This window comes from Thunnus maccoyii, chromosome 5 (assembly GCF_910596095.1).
Source record: "Thunnus maccoyii chromosome 5, fThuMac1.1, whole genome shotgun sequence".
In the NCBI taxonomy this organism is placed as follows: Eukaryota; Metazoa; Chordata; class Actinopteri; order Scombriformes; family Scombridae; genus Thunnus; species Thunnus maccoyii.
Window position 1 is genome coordinate 20,294,626 of NC_056537.1, and position 21,952 is coordinate 20,316,577.

At 41.4% G+C, this 21,952-nt stretch overlaps 1 protein-coding gene across 5 annotated transcripts in view; it reads left to right on the forward strand.

Moving 5' to 3' along the window:
• The window catches only part of LOC121896678 (transcription factor Maf), a 53,806-nt gene that overhangs the window by 21,305 nt on the left and 10,549 nt on the right, over positions 1–21,952 (forward strand). For 2 of the 5 annotated variants that reach the window (XR_006096071.1, XM_042410597.1), the window contains one exon: positions 13,264–13,986. The exons of 2 other annotated variants lie outside the window; for them this stretch is intronic. The gene's annotated coding sequence lies outside the window, so the exon portion shown is untranslated. Of the gene's footprint in view, positions 1–13,263; positions 13,987–21,952 lie in introns of those variants that run through there. One more of the 5 variants, XR_006096073.1, reaches the window with a different exon arrangement.

Consider the following 21,952-nt stretch of genomic DNA (forward strand, 5'->3'; position numbering starts at 1 on the left):
ACTACTAGCTGCTGCGAGACCCGTTACAGAGTTACCGTCTTGACAGTGACATAGACATCATCCCTCTATCCAGAAAATCCAAATGACAGGGAGGATATGAACAGGATGTATGCTCATTATTAGGCCCGGTCTGAAGAGAGAGGAAGCAAGTCGGGTTATGTGTTAGAGATAACAAAAACGGTTGTAAAGACACACAAACTGAACACAGAACAACTGTGTTTAGGTTTGTATAGTTTTTAAAAATTGTATTATGTGTTTTTACTTTCCTCTAAATCACAGAGTAGCTGATACTAAGCTGCACCCCTCGAGCCAGACCTCTAAACATCAACCCGCTTCTCTTTTCAACTTATGTTAATATACAATCTTCTCTCCCATGTTTCAGTTGTTTGCCTGGATTGTGTTGTTTTATTCAAACATAATTAGTTGTAAAGCTGTTGCCACTGTGTGTGTGTGTGTGTGTGTGTGTGTGTGTGTGTGCGTGTGTCTGTGTGTGTGTGTCTGTGTGTGAGCCTCACAGCGACTGTTGTCCTCAGGATGCGACTGTGTGTTCACAGCGTGATTGAGAGAGGAACTTGTGATCAGCCGGAGGTTAGTGTGATAAAATGTATTCCCCTGAATCACCGCAGCCAGCAGCCCAGGGCCTTCCTCTAGCCCGCAGCCTCTTTCTCCTTATACACACTAACACACACACACACACACAAACACACACGCCCCTTCCTCGCTCCCCTCGCCATCACCATCCTCTCCTCTCTCTTCCCTGTGGTGACTGCCCAGCGCTAGCTGCTTAGCGTTGCACCCAGTGTCTAATTGAATTCCAACACTCCAGCGTTAGCTCCTGATGCTATAGAGATGTTAACACGGCACAATACCAACAGTCCTCAGGACGTGTTTCAACACCCTGCTCCTAAAGAGAAAATTAGTGCTAAGCTCACTCTGGCAACACATGATTTATTCAAAGCTCCAAACTATGTCTTCTGTATCCCCTAAAGGATCCTCTTTTATAGCCATCAGCAAATCAGCACTTCATATACACACATGCAGCACATGCAGAATATGTATTGTGGCGACACCATCGGTAGGCAGAAAGTGTGTGTGTGTCTCCTCTTGCTTCTCATACTTCTACTTGAGTGTATCTATTGTCCCTTATATAAATGTGTCTGCTGGTCTCTCTGCATCCATATCGCTAGCGATGTCGTCCATCCCGTCTTCCTGACACGCTCACTTTTATTCCCTGGCTCTCAAACACTAGCTCTGAGCTTTAATGGCACATATTTTCTGGGCCCGGTTGAAACGGGATGCATCTTCTCCTTGTTAGCTTGATAAATAACCAGGCTGCTGGGAAAGTGCTGAATTTTAGCTTTCAGCCTCTATTTTCTGCTGGATGACATTAATTTTAAGTGCTGAGAAGGAGCTAACTAATACAGACAAATAAATAAGGAGGAGGAAAGGACAGTACAGAGGTGCTGGAGTCACTCTGCTGTTACCTGTTTATACACACATTCATATAAGCAATATGCAAACCTGCAAAAATATACAATACACACGAGCAGCACAAAAGCAGGCACACACACTTAAACACACGTAGTTGCACACACACACACACACACACTTTGTGCTTCTGTTCAAACTGTGAAATCATCTTCTAGTATTAGTACACCTCCTGCACAGGCCAAATTGTATGACAAATTAGTTAGATGGACAATCTCTCAGGTAAAAAGTAAGATTGACTCCGTGCTTCACTATCTACTGTCTGTCTGATCCGTCCCACCTCTCAGTCCCTCTCATTCTGTCTTTCTGAATTCTGGTTTCCATCAGAAATTTGTGTGGCTTTCATGAGGTGGCACATCACATTTCACAACACTATGAGTGAAATATACTGTATTTATGTGAGAATTTATAGACAACAAAACCATATCAGGTTTAAATAGCTCATTAGTGGAGTGCAATTTAAATATTTAAGCCTAAGATTAATAGTGGAAATACTGTTGCAGAAAAGATGAGTAAAAAGCCATTTTCTAGCTAAAACACTTAAATAAAGCTTTAATTATATTATTTTTTGCATTTCTGTTTGTGTGTGCTGCATTTGTGCTTAAGTGCTATAATTGCTGATCTGTGTGCAGCTATAGTCTGAGCAGGTTCATCTCTACATTTTCATTTGTTTCATGTGCTAACAACTAGAAATGGGTTTTTCATAAAAACTGCATTGGTTGCGCTGTTTTTGTAGATAAGCCCTGACTCTAGGCCTGATCAGCTTTCCTTTCGTTGTTTTTTGTTAAATGTTACTTTTTTTTTACTGTTTACAGAAATCTACAAAAAACAGGTTAATTTTACATTTAGAAATTTGTCACATGACAGCTGCAAAAAGACAGCAATGAATATTTTTTTAATAAAAAATAAACAAAGAGCACAGGGAGGGACATGTTGACAGAACACGTACAGCACTGCTGATGATGTGAACGAAATTTATCAGAACATGGCAAATTATACTTGTTATCAATGTCAAGTCACAGCACATGCAAACATTAGAGTTTTAGTTTATTTTCTCTCTCTTTTATCATCTAACATGTATTCTGTAATGTGCACTAACATGTTTTGTTGGGTTTTTTTTGCACAAATCCATGTTAGATACAGACAAACAACTCTGTTGTATATAACACAACACAATGAAGTGGCTCGGGCTGAGACACCTCATACATTATTTTAACAATGTATAGTGCAGTGAATAAAAAGGTCAGTGGTTGAGAACTGGCTCCATGTAACAATAAGATGCATGAACTGAGCACTGCAGGCCCTTCAGTCAGCGTCCTGCCGCTGAGCACAGTGAGGAGGAAACACATGAGAGCTAGAGTGATAGAGTCGACTGTAGGCTGTGTGTGCTGTGTGTGTATACGTGTGTGTGTGTGTGTGTGGGTGTGGGTGTGTGCGCGTTTTGGTGTTTATGGTGTACTGTTGTGAAACACCTTATAACAATAGATTTACTTGGTCTATCATTATTGATTGTACATTTTTCCCTTTTGCCCTTTGCCTCACTTTGATAAATGTCTTTTATTATGACAACGTTTTGCTTTTAAAGCACATTGTGAGCTGATATTTTGTTTTTAAAGCAATGCTTTTATTAGACCAATTCTATTTTTGTCAGTATCCAAACACACACTCTCGCTCTGCAGATGCGATGCAAGCAATGCGTGTTTCCGTTTGCAACGCAGGGTTTAATTTTCAGGGTGTATTTATCACACGCTGTCATGTTGCGGTCACATGACCACATGAACCACTGCCAGCAATTAAGGCTGATAAATCACTCATTTACAGGAAGAGGAGGAGGGATGGAGTCAGGCAAAGAGGAAACGAGAGAGTGATAAGAGAGAGAGAGAGGAATATTGAATAGCCTGTACTCCTTCACAGATATTTTATTCTTTCTTTCTTTTTTTATTTTTTTTAAACCATGATGTTGAATGTTATTGTGTTTGGGCAGTGTAGTATGAACTGTTGCCAGTGAGGCTCATTGACTCGTACAGGCAGACAAAGAGACAGATGGTAGTCGTTTGTGTGGTTTACTGTGATTGTGACCTGACTGCACTGCTTTATTTACTGTTAGAGGTGTGTATGTGTGTGTGTGTTCATGTGTGCAGCCGCGTGCACGCCAGCACAAGCAAATGCATTTGTGTCATGACAGAGAAAGAGAGAGACGCAACTAGATGCAGAGACCATACATACACAGCCGTCAGCTCACTCTCGGGTTCCTGCTGATGGATTTCCTCTCAGCATAAACAGGAGAGTAAATACACTGATGGCTCTGCATGCAGCAATTCCAGATACCAAACAATACCGGAATTTAACTACAGTATCCTTTATTTTTGTCAGAACATTTGGTGTGTAGGTAACTTCTATTTAATTGTTACAAAGCACAATTCAAATTCAGTCAGCCTTTTGTCTCGTCTTTTTGACCTGCTGGCAGAGAAATGAAGACGTAACATATACTGTAACTGTAGGCTTTAGCTGCTGATCAGACACAAGTCTTAGAGAGGTCCTGGGATGTGAAGCGGGTCTAACCTGTGCAGCGCCGGTATAAGTTACATCAGAATGTGTGTTTCAGCAGCCCAGGTCAGTGCTCTGCAGAGACTCAGCCTGCCCACTAACCTGAAAAGGCTGATTAAAGATTCATGACAGAAAAGAGAAGAAAAAAAAAAACAACAGAGCACTCTTAATGGGGCTGGATGAAGACGAGGGGCAAAGAAGAAGAGGGGAGTGGGGAGGAGACGTTTTGTTTTTCCGACAGACTAAACTCTCAGTCACTAAAGACAGCGGTCACTAACCGGCTCTTACAATAGGACCATTGAGAGGAGTTGAGTCAGTCAGGTTTCCTGCAGCAGCGAACATGATAACAAAGATCAAGAATCAGCTGAGTGCCTTCGAGGGGGCGTTTGTCGTTTAACAAGTTATTATATTTTCAAATTAATTGCCGATTTCTACTGTGCAGAAGGAGGTCTTACGCTGATGTTTATGTGTGTTAATGCTACAGTATAATCAACAGAGACAGGACCTTGCTGTCTGCGGTCTTACCAGTAGAATGATTATGAAAGCCGCTGCCTGCTACTCGAGCAGCTATTCTGGGGAGAGAAATAAATTGTGTACACATTAACTGCACTAGAATACAAAGTCAACACTGTGAGTCTGTGTATTTGCACTTGTGTGGTATGTGAAGTATTGCCAAAGACTGTCAAGCATGTGAGAATCTTTCATTTTTGCAGTGGAGAGGACAGACAGTGTGAGTTTTTTTTTACATTCTCTCTGATCTTTGCTGCCTACTTGCTTTCTAGTAACATCAGTAATGTGAGCTTTCTAAAATGTTAGAAAAGGGCTGTGTATGGGTTTTAGTCATATTTAATGTGCTTGTTTTTGTTGTCCATCATGTTACCTTTTGGACAGTATAACGGACAGTATAAAGCTTGTGCAGTGAATTCTTTTGATTTACTCCCTGCAGAAGTTAACACCACCATCCTCCAAATCTCTGGTTGCATCAAGTTTTTTTTTTCCCCCTAATACACAAATGTGAAGTAAGAAGGGTGCTGCCTCCCTCCCTTCTCTCTCTCTCTCTCTCTCTCTTTCTCATCTGCCCTGGTTCAAGGTTGACACACATATGGACAGAAAGGGGCGAGAGAGGGAGGAGACATGAGGGAAAGGAGCAAACAGGGGAGAGGGGCGTGTGTGAACATGACATCCTGCTTACACAAACTGAGGTTGAGGAGGGCTGCAACTACACCCTGTCTCTCTCTCTCTCTTTTTTTTTCTCATTTTAAAACACACACATACAGCATAAAAATGGTAGTGAACTCATTACCTGCTCACAAGAAGTAGCCATTTCCACAAGAGGCATAAGGCGTCGGATTGTAAAACTGCATGTTTTTGAATTATGATAATTGTCACAAAATGCAAACTGCCTTCTGCTCAGAGTAATAAATCAAAGGAGTTTATCATACAGAGGGATGCTTGCGTACATCGTCAATAATCTGTGTTTATTGTCACACAAGGGTGTGAATACTGAATTTGGTCACAGGCCTCAGGGCCATCACCTATTACTCATAGAACAAGTACATTAAGTAAACCAGATCAAACACAACATCATAAAGTGCAAAACATCACACAGCAGGTGCAGTAAATGTTAACATGTCCAAAAAGGGCAGCAGTCTCTATTTAAATCTCTGCATCAGCTCTTTAGTGTGAAAAAGATGCCATGAAATCAGTGCTTATTCTACATATTTATAATAATTGCTCAATCAAGAATAGTTTATCTAAATGATTAAATGAAGTATACACCCATATTTCAATGAGGTAATAGGAAGAATATTTTTAAACGTATTTCTGGGACTTGGTTTGTTTTGGAGGTGATAAAAGGTGCATCACATTGTTCTATACAGCATATTTAATGCAGCTTTATCTCGAGTGAATTTAAGGGCCTGTGAAAAGTGGAATGTTATTAGCGTCAGACCACCTGGGGTGAACATCTGCAGCCTCAGACTGCAGACCCAACATACATCACTGTTTCTCATCTCACTATTTACTGTCACACACACACACACACACACACACACACACACATATGGCTCCTCTGCATCCATCTTTTGCATATCTCTTGTCTTATTGACATGTGTGCAGTTGTACGTTGCTGCAGGGGGAGAGCTGGTTATTAAAGATGCCACAAGGTCATAGGTCAAGTACAGGTTCCACTCCTCTGGTCAGCCAGAGGTCAAAGGTCAGCAGGTTAGTGTCGGAGGCCAGGATGATCACAGCTGATTGGTTTATCATGGTGCAGCCCACCAGTAAGCCACTGGCGACTCAAAAAAAAAATCAAAGCTTAGGATGTCTTGTGTAGCTTTGAATGATTTTTCTACATTATTCTGCTGAGTTGTTTCATGAAACCTTTTTATTTGTTTATCTTATTTTTCATTCCTACAGTAACGACTCTCCCTTGAATAATTAGATGTTCTTTTCATGTTCTATTAGGACTGTTTTTCCTTATGTCTCTGCTCGAACACTATTTTTTCATCTTCAAAGTGAAAGCTAAAATAGGGCGATCATTGCAATTTAATTACTACAAATCCCTTTGTGAATTTGCTCTTGTGTTTGTTTACATGCATAGATTTGCTGGCTTCTGCATTTTTTTTTTGTGTGTGTGCCTCAATGAATGTCTTTACTTTCTTGTGTCGTTCCGTATACGCCTTTTTATTTTTAGTGTATGTACGTGTATGTGCGTGTGCGTGTGTGTGTGTGTGTGTGTGTGTGTGTGTGTGTAGATGAAGTTGCAGTGGAGTTTATTTAAATAGATAAGAAGTGTTTTATTCCCAAATCAGAGGAATCTCCTGTCGCATCTCAGTCTCTTCATAATAACCCCCAGCATTGCTCCAGATCCTCCCTGACACACACACACACACACACACACACGCACACACACATACACACACACACACTGACTATTGCAGACACTGCAATTTTTTCTCTCTCTCTCGGGTAAAAGGCTTTGATAAATGAAAATAAATACTTTTCTTCATACAAGGAAAAGCAAGGGAGAGAAGAAAATGGCAGAAGTGACAAGAGGCCTGTGACAGTTTGATGCCTCAATACAAGCAAATATATGAGAAAGTAACACCTTCTATAACTCTGAATGAGAGTGTGTGAGAGACGCTGAGTGTGTGCTGCAATTTGGCGCTAAAACACAGATACATGATTGGTGATTGCAGGGAATAAGAGTGAGCAAGACAGTGAGAGGGGAGATATAGCGGGCGGCCTGTAGGGTGACATGTTAACTGAGTTACAGTGAGAAGAAAAAAAAAAAAAACAGCACCGCACATATGATTTAGAGGAAACCGGTTCTCCTCCCTCATCGGTCTGTTTCTCTGACTGCAAGGTCATGTAGATGCCTCTCTCTCTCTCTCTCTCTCTCTCTCTTTCTCTCCACCTTTGTTTCCCTGCTGCTCCGCCGGACCTCATTTCATTCAACACTCCCAAACCTCCGACAGCTCCATAACTATAACTCTCTCCTCCCCGTCCTCTCCTCCTCTCTTCTCTTCATCCACAGCTAAATGACTCTGTCAGAAATAAAGAGCACTTATCTTATCTACTGCCTCCACTCTGCTGTCTCTATCCCAGCCGACATCACACACACACACACGCACACACACACACACAAATACACTTAAAAACAACAACTTACGGACAATATGTGCATGCTTGTCTATATGCTGTGTATCAAAGCCATTCTCATAGACGCAAGCAGAAACACACACACTTTAAACCTGTATATTTTATTATAACCATTCATAATTACTTTCCTAACCCATAACCACAGTCTTTTTATTTTATTTTCCCTGCCAGTGTCTTAATTATTCCTATCAGACTGAAGACTTGTTCATGTTCAACAATATTTCAGTGTGTTGTAAACAAAGTCCTCAGCGACAGATCAGCCCACAGTGTAGCAGACAGACAGGTAGACAGAGGACAGGTGTCCACTCATTCTGTTCTGCCACCCCCACCTACACACACACACACACACACACACACCTTCCTTCTCTTGCTCCTCTTTCTTTCTTATCATCCCCTTCTTCTCTCCTCCCTGTGGTGTGGAGGAGAAAGAGGGATCTACTGCTATCCGCAGCCTGAGGAGGGCTTACTGTGTGTTTTTGTCTTGTGTGTGTGTGTGTGTGTGTGTGTGTGTGTGTGTGTGTGTGTGTGTGTGTGTGTGTGTGTATGAGCCCACCTACCATGTGTATATGAGCCACCTACCAGGCACTCAGCGGGGAGCCATAGAGGGATGAGAGGAAAGAAAGAAGGATGAGGGGGTGGGATGGAGTGTGATCGGGATAAAACTCTCAGCAAGAACAAACACACAGTAACCAGCAATACAGTAAACACACACTCACACACAAACAGTTCAGCCTAGCACACGCTCCACCAATCTGCTAGGTCTCTCTGAACGCTCCATCACTAATATTCATGTTACAGAGTGCAACATGGATTTTGATCAGCATGTATTGTGATGACTTCGCCTTTCTGTTGACTAAAAGTGCACACACGCACAAAGTCGGCCTGCTTGTACAGTTCAGAAGGATCAAAGGTTATGAGTAAACTCCATCGACTGATTCATCTGTAAGGGGAGGTTATGCATATGTTTATTGAACCTCGTCCGATTCTGCCGCCTTACCTGAGTAAATTAGTTTGATGTATTTGCATACTATAATGTTCAGGATCATCCTTTGTTCGCTGTTCTGGAGGCCTGTGCAGCAAGAAGACGAGAGAGGAGAGGGAGAGAAAGAAAGAAAGAAAGAAAGAAAGAAAGAAAGGGGATGTGCTCGCTCCAAGCAGATAGTGGATGTGTGTATGCAAGGATGCGTGAGAGACGGAGAGATGAAAAGAGTGATAATTCTCCTGCTACCCTGAGGCCTCTCACAGCCTCGCGGGCTCCCTATAGGTCCCCTGACACATGCCTGAGCAGAAAGCCGGGGCCCGCTAATTGGCCCCTGTGATAACACCAGAGAAAAAGGGAATATGTGTGTGTGTGTGTGTGTGTGTATGTATGTTTGTGTTTCGGTATTACAGCACCGTTGAAAGCTTATGTTTTATATTTTTCTACAAGTAATAATTTATTGGTTTGTAATTCTCCTTTGAAGGGTGTTTGATTTGTAAGCAGCGAGGACATTTATTATGATCTGGTAGTTCATTGAAGTCGGAAGCCACTAAAAGACAATTAAAGCATATACACTAGTTCAAAGCACTGCTTCAGTCTTTAAACAGCTTGTTTCTCTCTAATTGTTTCATTATCTCAGTGTGCTTATTAAATGTACGATAATTGTTAATTACCACATGAGGATTTGTAAAGGATTTGTCTTGAGTATCAAAACAAATTAATTAAACCAAACGCATTTAAAACAACAGCAATGATAACAGCAGGTGTGTGTGTTTGTGTGTGTGTGTGTGTGTGTGTGTTTCTAAACTTCCACATTTCCAGTGCTATGGCTGTTTGTTTGAATCTCTATGTTTAATTGAGATTCATAGGAGGAATCTAAATGAGATTCAAATGAGATTCATAGCTAATTGTAGCAGCACAGGTAATATGCAGATAGATTTAATGATGATTCAGTGTATCTTGCAGTCTAACGAGAGTTTGATTAGACCATTGGAAGACACTGGCTGAAATCGTTACAGTGGTTTGAAAGAAAAGCAGCAAAAAGAGGAAGCGTTGTTTAAAGACACTTAAAGATAAATAAAATTAAAGTTTTTAAATCTATCATTTTCTCCAAACATAATTTAAAATGTAATTTTGTGAAATCCATGTTTTTGTCCTTAAATATGGTGTGTAAGTAAGTGCATTATAGAAAAAATATGTCTTAATGTTTTTACAGTTTATGCCATGACGCAGCACTAAAATAAAATCTGTCAATTTTTGGACAAAATTTTTGGACATCTGCAAAATGAATGTAAGTTACAATGTGTTTACCGGTTTAGTCTTTCTACCTCCTGGATGTTAAATGTCAGGTCTTGTACAGGTTCAGTGAAGACTTTGTTTGGGATAAATTCCTCCAGTGATTCATCAGAAAGCAAAGACACTGTACTGTACTGATGCCATACACTCACCAGTTTAATCTGTGTAAAATCCAGCTGCTCACGACAGCTGGGACATTATAAGTAAATAAAACGCAGCTCGAGAGGTTGCACATACACGCATGCACACACGTCAACACTTATTCCTCTGTTGCCTTCCATACATAAGCAACGAGTTGTTTCCTTCCCTCTCTTCTGCTGTACAGACGCCTGGACAGATGTGCACTGCTGGATATTGTATATTTATCTATAGCATGTTTACCATAATTTAAATTGATGGGAAAATGTGTTATGCACTGATCAGTATGTGTTTGTATTTGTTTGTGTGTATTTGTGTGTGTTGGTTGCATTTGAGTATCTCTGACAAAATATTAATCGTTGCATCTGGACTCAAATTTTCTTCTTACATGATGATTTGGACTCAAATACCCACAATCCTCCATAATATAAGCCTGACATACCCCCTGAAACTACAGTTTCTAATATTATGTTAGGAGGAGAAAAATTACTTGTATGACAAAACGAGTACAAGCACACATGCAGAGCGTATGCATTTATGAGCCATACATTTTTGGCCTATTTTGCTTACCTACATACAGTCATTATGAACCCATATAAAACAGAAGCACTGTGAGGATCTAAACAATGAAACAAATATTCTGTGGGACTGTTTAAGGCGCAGCAGTAGGCACAAGGTTCTATGTACTGTACAACTGCAGTATTGATAGATGCTGCAGAGCCCGAGTCTACCGTCCCACTTTATTTCAATTAGCTCACAGGAAGCAGGAAATAACCTGCAAATCAATTGTCATTTCTACCGGGCTGAGGCTGGGATTCACTTTGTCCACCAATAAAAGATGATGTAGCCATGAAGAAGATTAAAGGGAAATTTCCTCCTCGCATGCTCTCACACTGCTGTACAGTGCAGTATATCATTAGTGTGTGATGTTCAATGCCTGTAAGGCTGTTACGGTTATTCTGTGATGAAATTTGTTTTTATGATGTACACGCTTTCTCTGAAACTGCCTTGTCTACCGCTTCTGTAGAGGATCTCCAAAAATTCCCAAAATCCCTTTCTAAAGCCAAAACATGTTGCATTTTGTGTCAAGTCAAAATTCAAGTCTGTTGCATTTTACTCTGGTCTATTGAGGATAATAGCAGAAAAGAAGTTGTCTGTTGATTTCTGTGGTTAATGTATGCCAGTAAAAATGGTGAGGGGGTGGCACAAAAACCTGACATTAAAAATTAATATTTCAAATAGGATAAACTTAACTGTAGCTATTCTGACCTGAAGTGTGTTTGCAAGATAGAGGAAAAACAAAAACAGGCCCAGAAATGTGCACACAAGGCCTGTGTTTCTTTTAAAGTAGATTTCACTGTCTTTTGTTTTTATGACTGACACTATCGCTTAGATTAAACCAGCCTTAGGATCCCACTACCAGAATACATGTGATGAATGCTAATGTACCCTTTTAATGACCAAGCACAAAACTGTGCAGCGACAGAAAACAGAAGAGCAGGAAACTGTATATGCATCATGAAACACATTGGAAAGCTTTTAGCGAAGGAAGGTTGACAAAGGGAGGTCAGTATGGATTGCAGCTGAGCAGGATATAGAGGGTTATATGGTGTATGATCATATCAGAAAACACAGTCATGTATGCACCCCACTTTACAGTATATCACACACACGTAAACACACACTCACCTGAAAACACCGGGACGCACCACAGTGTGATTTGTTTGTGATGTTGGTGCAGTGGACTGAAGCCGTGGAGGTAGTAACTGTTTGATGGTAGGCTTTATGGAGACACTATATAACGTCTGTGACAGTTTATTCAGTGCATGTCAGGAAGGGGGGATTTGTGACACTACAATGGCTGGGACACTCCTGCAGACCCGTGCACCGTTCACAGCTCCAGAGGGAAAAATGAGTGAGGGAGATGTGAATGTGTTTGCATGTTAAATGTCATAGAGCCGCGCGCAGTATAACGCTGGAACAAGGCTGTAATTCTATAATAAAACAAGCTCTAAACTCAGATACTGAGGGAAATGAATAAAAATATCTCTTTTTTTAATTTTAGCTGCTGATTTGACTGTAACATCACACTCATTGCTTTGACATGCTTGAGTAGACACAAGTGTCTGTAACAGTTTAATGAGAGATTTTTCCTCAGTTTCACAGTTACCGTACAGTGGCAGGCGATTGGAAACCAAACTGAGATCGTTAGACAGTACATTTTCTTTACAGAAAAAGAAATTCTGCCTTCTTTTTGCACTAACTTTTTGTCCAGCTACTTATTCCCCAAGGTCCATTAGCTGAGTTCTCATTGGTTCTCCTCTTGGCTGGATGCTATTAGCCCTGTGATTGGGTATTGAATTAGCCTGCTGATTGGGTATTGAAGGACTGAAGACTGATGAGAGGATTTGGCTAAGCTTTCTTCTCCAAACCTCATTACTCACACTCAAAGAGAGCCGAGCTGGAAGACACACACATACACAGAGACGCAGAACAACTCACACACACATCTGCACACCGACATTTCTGTCCTGCTCAAACTCACACTTTTGTCATGGAAGATTTAACAACTTAAACATCATCCCACTCCACCAGTCACCTGCAGGTAGAAGCCGATTCATTCCTGACAAATAGACACCTGCAACACTGTCTTAGCTCACCTTACACACCTGCTGCAGACAGAAAACAGGCTAAAACCAGCAAACAAATATCTGATATGATACATGAGCAGGTGCTGCAGAGGCTGGAGACACCAGGAGAGAACCTCTCTGTACTGAAAAGAAAGTGTTGTCGGCCCAGGAGAGTGCTGAAGCAATTGGAGGCTGCTAAAGAGAGGGATGTGTGAAAGGCTTTGTGCTGATTTATGCTGTGTTTCATCCCACAATAAAGATTATGGATGATGATATTGATTTAGCTGGGGCTGTGGCCATGACTGGACTGGTTGGGAGAAAAGAGAATTTAGCTCATTATCATTCTCAGACACAGTGAGGAAGCCTCTCTCTTGGCGTGTGTGTGTGTGTGGACAAATGTGTGTCTCTATATGTGTGTGCCAAAGTCTTAGATCATCCTCTGTATTAGCAGCACGACTCTTCCCTCCTTTAGTGTTTGTGAAAGTGTTGAACCCCATCCTGTCCTCCTCTTTCACGAGCCAGAGAGCGAGCAGCAGGCGTTCCCAGCAGCACAGCAGAGCAGACCAGGAGGGAGGGATGAAGTTATTGACTCCACTTTGATTTAACCTCTCCTGCCTGATCCTCAGAAGTGCACAGACACATGCAGATTGGGGAATTCTCAAAATAACTGCTGCCCTCTCAGAGGTGTACATGTTAAAGATGTAATACAGAATTTATTTGAGCTTTGTAATTTTGGATATATTTGTATTCAACAGTTGTAGAAGAGGTATCCATATTCTTTACATGAGCATAAATAGCAATAGACCCCTTTCACAGCAGACATTTGACTTGTCAAAGCAGGAAAAGCACAGGTGGAATAAATAACATTAATGATAGCTGCATTAAATTCAGGTGAACCAGTTGCAGGGCTCTCATACTGTGCATGCTCACTCACTGATGTTGCTTGCTGGGACAATTCAATGAATGGAGCCATTGTTAGTGTTATTATTTACACCTGTGCTTTTCCTGCTTTGACAAGTCAAAATATAAATGGTCTGTACCACATTGTAGAAACTCAGTTACAAGTAAAATTTTACTTAAGTTACAGAGGTTTGTACTTAGGAATCAAAAGTGTAATCAATGTACTCATTCCATTGTACTCTTTGAAAAAGTAATTATATTACTCATCAGCCAAACTTGTCACATTGCCTTTGTTATATTCATAGCTCTGAAAGAGGTGCCCTCCAATAACCCCGAAACCTTCACACCTACAAATGACATCATCTCTATTTAACATATGCAAAAATATAAAGTGAGACATGGTTTCGCAAGTAGCCAGCCTACGTTATGTTTTGGAGATAGCTGCTGATGGCCAGGGATGCTAGCTTAGCTGGTGACTGGGCTAAGCTAGCATTCTTGTCTTCAGAGTGAAGCTGCAGAGTTCACACACTTTCCAGCTCTGGAAAAAAAAACCACAGCTGATTTCTCAATGCAGGCTTAGCCATGGCTAACATTAGCAAGCCAGCTAAGAGCCTACAACAGGTAAAGACAACTTCGAAGTTACAGTAAGGAGTATGTGAGGGTCCACTAGCATCCGTGTGACATAAATTTGGTCATCAGAGGATGTACTTGTAGTCTCTGTGTGGACATCCGCATACCTCCAATGTGTTGCGACTGCACACCACTATGCTACAGTGAGTAAACGCCAATCTTCTGCGCATGTATGGAATGCATCCTCCAAGGGGACTCCAGAAAGTAGTATAGACAGAACTACTATGCATCCGTGGTGTCTGCAGCTGTCCATGTACACGTCCATTTGGGAGTATGTTCGGGGCTTTATGACCAGGGGCTCATTTCACCAAATGATTGCAAAATGCAGGCTGTAACTTGCAACATGAGATCATTTCCTCTCAAGTTAATTTTGATATGTTTAACTAATCAAAAGAAACTCAATATTTGCGACTCATGCAAGAGCATGCGAGAGGACTGCAGGACTCAGATTTGTCAGCACTTTGTAAGTGACAATCATTGTGAAACTGGGCATTTGCAGAAGTTGCGATCTGCGTGTAAGCAGTGCTCGCAAATCACTTTTGTGAAACAGGCCCCAGTTTCTGCACTGAACGCACAAAGACGAAATTTTTAACACTCTATCAAACTCCCAGTAAGACAGTGAACAAACTAACCCCAAAAATGTGGAAGTAACAGGACATTATTGGGATTAGTAACTGTAAATCCTTTACACTTCTCATTAATGAAAATAGTACTCTAACTGTAACACTACATGAAGGTAATTGCAGCAAATTACTTGTAGAAATGTATTTAACTACTGACATTTATATGTTCTTGATTGACTTTTAAATAGACAGTAAACATTTCTCTGCACGTGATGTTGGTTTACCCAAATGCCTCTACACAATGCTAATACATTCCCAATTTTAGATTATTTCAGATTGAAACAACAGCTATTATTACAAGTAATATCACTGAATGCTGTTTTGCTGAATGCTGTTAGAGTTGTTGAACAGGACAATGGCGCCAAAGTGCACTTCTCTTTAATTAATTACCCGCTTTTGTTTCTGGAGGAAACACACAAACACACACACACACACACACACACACACACACAGATAATCATACACATTCACACACTCGCAAACACACAAGAGTTTGGTTTTTAGAGGAAAAAGGAGGAAGCGAGGGAAAGAGGAAGAGGGTAATATCAGCAGGCTATCTATCCTCTCTTCCACTGGTGCATCCCAATCCTCTTTGGAAATAACAAATGCATAAAGGAGCCACAACACAAATATATCTGCCTGGCTCAGATAGATAGGGCTATGCTAGAGTTTAATACCCTTATGTAAACCAGTAACAATCAAGGCCTAACACACACCCCCACATCACCACTAAGGGGACAATAAGGAACATGCTCTATTCTCTCTCTCCAGATATGAACAGTGAGGAGTGATTGCATGTGTGTGTGTGTGTGTGTGTGTGTGTGTGTGTGTGTGTGTGAGTGTGTGTGTGTGTGTGTGTAAGAAAGACAGAGAGGAAGGGAGAGACTGAGCTGTTTTCTTCAGCAGATAGTGAACAATGCTGTAGCCCAGATTGGTTGGCTCCCTGGTGCTTGTTGTGGTGGTTGTTGTTTCAGAAGCACAGAGTGATATAGACTCTGACCTCAGAGACCACAGTACGTCTGATACTCTATTTCATTCATCCCTCACCATCCAGTCTTTTGATATCTCACTCTCATCCCTCTGCGCCAATTTGTTTTTATACTTTGCCTCCTCTCTCATCCTCCCTGTGCTCTTTTTTTTTTTTCCTCGCTAAAACTGACGATTCAGTAGACAAAGAGAGGAGCGACACTAAAACCGAGGAGCCCATTTGTCTAAAAAAATGACAAGCAATCCAAAGCAAAGAAAATACTTGAGGACTGACATTTATCAAATTAATTTGTGTAAAATATACTGCACACGTGGCAGGTTTACTCACTTTGGGATGCTCAGGAAAAGTTATTCATGATTATGAAATATCTTGACTTCCTAAATAAAATATGAGCCAATTTTGCATTCTTTCCTAACAACTCACACAAAGATTTTGACCAGGAGGGAGGGAAAAAAAGACAGGGTTGTCTCTCTAAAGGTGGATCAATATGATTAGTATGCCATACGTGTGTGTGTGTGTGTGTGTGAGAGAGAGAGAGAGAGCGGGGGTAGTATAGACAGGCGTTAGAATAGCAAAGGTTAATATAATACATCAGCTGCCATCTGCATACGGCTCTGAAGGAGAAAAACACTCTTTGTCTCTCTGCTCTCAGTAGGGTTGATTGCTGTAAGATTATACACCGGCTGACATTTCACACTTGCAAGAAGGAGAAAAATTGGGACCCTTTCTTTTAGTGGTATAGAGGGGGGGGGGGGGCAGCAATAACAGCTCTGCAATTTAACAGTCTCCCTGGAAGTCCTAATCTGTAATACTAAAAGGAAATACATAATGATATTTGAGTCATTTCTTAGTAACTGTTTCTTACTAACTAATTTTGGTTTCTCTTGTGTTGTGGAACATAAAACAACAATGGTTTTCTAATGTTTGCAGCCTCTGCAGCAGATCGTCAAAGCTTTTCTACAGTTCTTATCAAAGCATAAGTTGCTGTGTGAGAGTGGCAGTGGTCTCAAAGATGTAAGGAATCTGTCTTTTCACTGCAAGCTCAGCGAGACATGATCAACATCTGTAAACCAAGCACACACAGAAAGTGAAACCCAATGCAGTGCAGACAGACAGAGCAGTGTGTGTGTGTGTGTGTGTGTGTGTGTGTGTGTGTTCGCCATACCTTTTTTTCTGTTTCAGTGTGTTTGCGTGTGCATGTGTTTGTGTCTCTGTGTTTGCGTGTGTGAAAGCATGCCTTGAAGTTCTACTTGATCATCAAGCTTAATGCTGCACTCTCTCAGCCCTATAAGACCCTGCTAGGAAACCATCAAATATTTATACAACATTATACCTGATCCTATAGCCTGTAAGTAAAGAAAACACTCTGCTGACTTTCAATGGCATTACCGACGTTCAGGATTCAAACTCCGGTGTTGGTTTGGAGTTGTTACAGATTTATTGCCTTTCATCTACCACCAGGTTTTCTTGAGAAACACTCAACTGGTTGTGCTGACAACCAGCTGGGTAAATTATATAGTAAAGAAGACGCGCCGTCACAAATAGTGTTTACAGCTCTCACCGCAGGATTTGTGACAGTTTTTGATGTAGTGATTGAAAGGGAGGATGGCAGAAATATACAGAGAGAGAAAGCGAGAGAGTATTATTTCTACATCCCAGACACTGAATGGCTGCTGTTGTTCTGAAGCCTGTTTTATGGAGCAGAAACAGCCTGATCTCTGTGTTGTTTTCTCCCTGATTGATTGCCCTGGCCTGAGGCTCCTCGGAGTGCGCTGCGTTTTGTTTGAGTATTTACTGGAATGTTGGGAGGATAAAAATCACAGCCTCAGCCATCACACTACAGAGCCGGAGTGGCAAATACAAACAGAAAGGCAAAGAAAGCCCACATAGACAGACAAATGGGGACACAGAGGGAAAAAGAGAATATGCAGCATGAAGAGGCAGACGTACAGTATCACAAACAGATCAAATAGATTAGTTAAAAACCATACATTATACATGTCTTACTGCAATGACCCAATTTACTCCCTGGGATCAAAATTATGTGCGTTTTTATTTAACAGAGTGGTTCCTAAACTTTTTTGTCACGCTGCCCAAATATATTTTGCCTTCCGAATAAATCTTGCTCACCTGAACCTTAATAGCTTTGCTTTCCTTTTAGTTCCCAAATGAATCACATTCACTGGCCTTTTTCACAGTAGAGATTTTGACTTGTCATAGCAAGGAAAGCACAGGTGCAGCCAATAACAGTAACAGCGGTTCAGTTCCAGCAGTTATCACAATACAAAGCAGCAATTAGTTATAAGTGACACCTGTGTGTGAGAAGTCACTTGTCTGCTTTAGTTTCACTCCGCTTTCCCCTGCTGATTTGAAGGTTATGCAATCAACTTGCAAAGCCAACCCCCCAAAAATAAGTAAATTTAAGCCTCTTACACATTTCCAGAGGGATGTCTCACTATGACAGGCTGTAACGGGAAAATTTGTCGTGCTTTCTTACACTGATTTCACACCACACCATCTCAGGTGCATTCATGTTTCAAAAGCGAGGAATCAGTCGGTTACAGACATACAGAACTCTCCGGCGTCCCGCTCAGTGGTCAGTAATACAAGTACATCTCAACTTTCATTTTTAGATTTTTCAGATTCACTGCAGGCCATCATACCGTATCAACGCTTCTTCTACATCAAAATGTTTTCTGTGTACATAGGTGAAGAAAACAGGACGGTGGTGTGTAGCAGTTAAATAAGCATTTAGACTGTAGGACTTCACTGCAGACTGCACTGTGATATGCTACGGATGGGACAACCCTTGGCTCTGTCTGTCAGCCTGTGAAGCCCCTGTGTGCAGCATTGTGGACCAAGCTGCTTTCTGTTCAGGGTTCCCCGCTGTTGCAGACCTGTCATGGTGACAGAGACAGACTGACACAGTGTATCACCGAGAGGTCACGGCTTTCATTCTATCTCTTTTTTTTTTTCCACCATCCCATTCATGTTTCTCAGTTTCTCTCATTCACTCTATCACTCAGTCTCTCGCCTTCCTGAAGGTGTCATGGAAAAAGACTGTGGGTGTTTTAAAATTAATGATGCATGTTTTTGATGATTTTCCTTTCAATTATTTGATGTAGTGGTATGATGTTTTTTTTTAACGCATCCTTCAGTGGCTTTAAATCCAGTTTCTGTAATAGTTTTTTTTTTTTTTAAAGTGTTATGGAACATTTTGCGAAAGTTGACGGAAAGAAAATTTAGAAAAAAAAATCAGAAAATGGAAATGCAACAAAAGCTTAAGTGCTTATATGTGTGTGTGTGTGTGTGCGTGTGTGAGTGAGTGTGTTTCCTTTGTATTTTCAGCCATGCAATGTAACTGTAGGAGGGGGGGGGGGGTGATTGCATAATCCTACAAACTTCAAAACGGTGCTTGTCAGATGATAATCTACCCACTCTGCAGATTACTACTCAGATTAACACACAATGAACACTGGGAAGGTGTGAGAGATAACACCCCCAATTTGTGCGCCTGTGTGTTCCTTGTGTTGTGTGTATTTAATTGTGTGTGTGTCAATGTGTGGCTGTGTGTATTGTTTTTGTCACTTGAAATGTGTGCAGAAATTTGCAGGTATGTGTACACACCGTTGTTGTCTGTGTGTTTGTCTTGCTGCTGTCCGCCTGCATGGTGGAGCGAACACACACACACACACACACACCTCTCCTCCTCCTTTAGCCTGAGGGGTCTACCAGCTTATTATGAGTCCTTAGTGGGAGAGGGAGGAGAGAACAAGAGGCCGACTACATTTAAGTGGCAGCAGACAGCAGAGACAGAGAGATTTACTTCTCTTATTCCAGCACACAGAGATTTAAAGGAGCTCAGCATGTGATTAAGAGAAACTACTTCTATAATACTATAATGCTTGAATGTCTGCTCGCGTATGTAACGATTAAGAGTGTGTGTGTGTGTGTGGTAACGCTTTCTCCAAGAGGCCTCGCAGCTATAGAGAATACACACAGTTGTATGTGGATGTGTAGCTGTGGTTGTTTCCATTTGATGAATGCCAAATTTCTCTCAGCTCATGTCTTTTTTTTCCCAGTCTGCCCCCTGTCTGCTCCTTTTTCCTCCCCATCCTCATTCTGTCGGCAACCACGCTGAGAGTGTGTGTGCATGTGTGTGTGTGTGTGTGCATGTCCACTCCCATTCTGTCAGGTTTATTTCTGTTATGTTTCTTAATTAGCTAATAAAGGTCATGGCATCTCTCAGTCAGGGGGGGCTGGCGCATGCAAATGAGCCAGAAGGTCAGATGGATCAGTGACCGCCTCACACCGGCCCAAATATGGACACGACCACACTGCCATACAAATACCTGCAGCTATTCAAGCGCTGTCTCTGTACCAACAGCCACATATACTGATATATATATATGACTGGTTTACTCAACTGTAACTGTGTTTATAGACAAACAGTGTTAGTGCCAGGCCAGTGAGGTTACATGTGCTCTGGCAAGTTCTCAAGCTGCATTTTGAGACTGTCCTCATAACTATGACAGAATAATCTTAACTCAAGATCCACTTACTAGCTTTTTTTTCTGGACCGTTCAATCGTATATCAAGGTCTTTCTCAGCAGACGGAGTTGCTCAGTTGTTAAGGAATTGGCTCATTTGTGATAACATGACAGTAGCATAGAACTTCAGTCACTTGATAAAAGATGGCCTCCTTGAGCTTCCTCCAGTCGTCCACTGAGTTTTGATTGATGATTTGACCAGTTTGATTTGACTGGTTGAGGCTGTGACCAGTTTTGGTTTTTATTTTTCGCTTTGGAGAGTGAGGTGCGGCTGAAAGCTTTGAAAAAACACTAGTGTGTTGAGTATTTCTCAGGTCAAGATTTAGGTCTCACACTCACAGCCAAAAACAAACTGTTTTTTGTATTTACTTGAAAAAGACTGTTGTGTGTCTGAAGCAATGGCAGAAGTAGCATGACTTTGTTACAGCACTGTGCAAAGCATGACTGTAACCCTAGGGACTATTGTTTGCTTCTTGTTTCTTACCAAAAGTCGGTTTCTTATAACTCTTTTGACCACAATCCTCTGCCTAAACCTTAACCATATATATATATATATATATATATATTTTTATCACGGTCACTGAATTTAAGAAGATGCCCTGTCAATGGAGTATCAGATCATAAAACTTCTCATATGGGTAATTTTGAAAGCAACAACAAATAACCTCTTCTGTCGCAGAACTTGTTTATTTTTTAGTGGCATAAAGTCCATTTTATATTTTTTGTTTTGAGTGTGTGTACATTATCATTTCATCTCGAAAAAGATAAACATGTGCTTACTGCTCTCATTTGAAAGTATCTCTATCGAATAGTGAAGTGCTCTCGTGATGCTCTTGTCTTCATAACATGTGGTGCATGAATGCTTGCGTAGATAAGATAAGAGAGGAGGCACAGATGCTCCAGTGCTGACACAGTCTGCGCTGTAGTGTTGCAGAGGATCTGTTACTACTCTTTAGGTCTATCACCTTTCACAGCAGAGCTTGTCTCAGTGTCCTTTAGCCCTAAATCACCAGGCTGTCTCCATGTGTGAAAGCTCTCTCTCCCTTTCTGGGTCTATAACTCATCCTGTCTGTCTCGCTGCTCTCTCTCTCTCTCTCTCTCTCTCTCACTCTCTCCCCCCGCCATCTCACTCACTCTACCTTTCCCATAACTCACTAGGTCTCTCTCCATCTCTAACCTGCTCACTCACTCCTCCTCTCTCATCACCATTCATGATTATATCTTTGTAACGCTCCTCTTTCTCTCTTCTTTTCCTCTCGTCCTCCCTTCTAAACAATTCTCAAATCCACTTTTGACGTAGCATCAACACTCTGAGTCATACTACCCCACCACCACCACCACCAACCCCACCCCTTCTTGTTGTGCTTTCCCTTCCAAATCCCACCATTCATCTATTTCTCTCTGGTGGGAGGTTGTCTGGCTGCCTGCCTGACTTACAGCAGGCAGAGTGATGGACACGGGGTGAGACCCAGTGCATTACACTCCTCTGCAACACAGCACAACAGAGACCAGACACTACT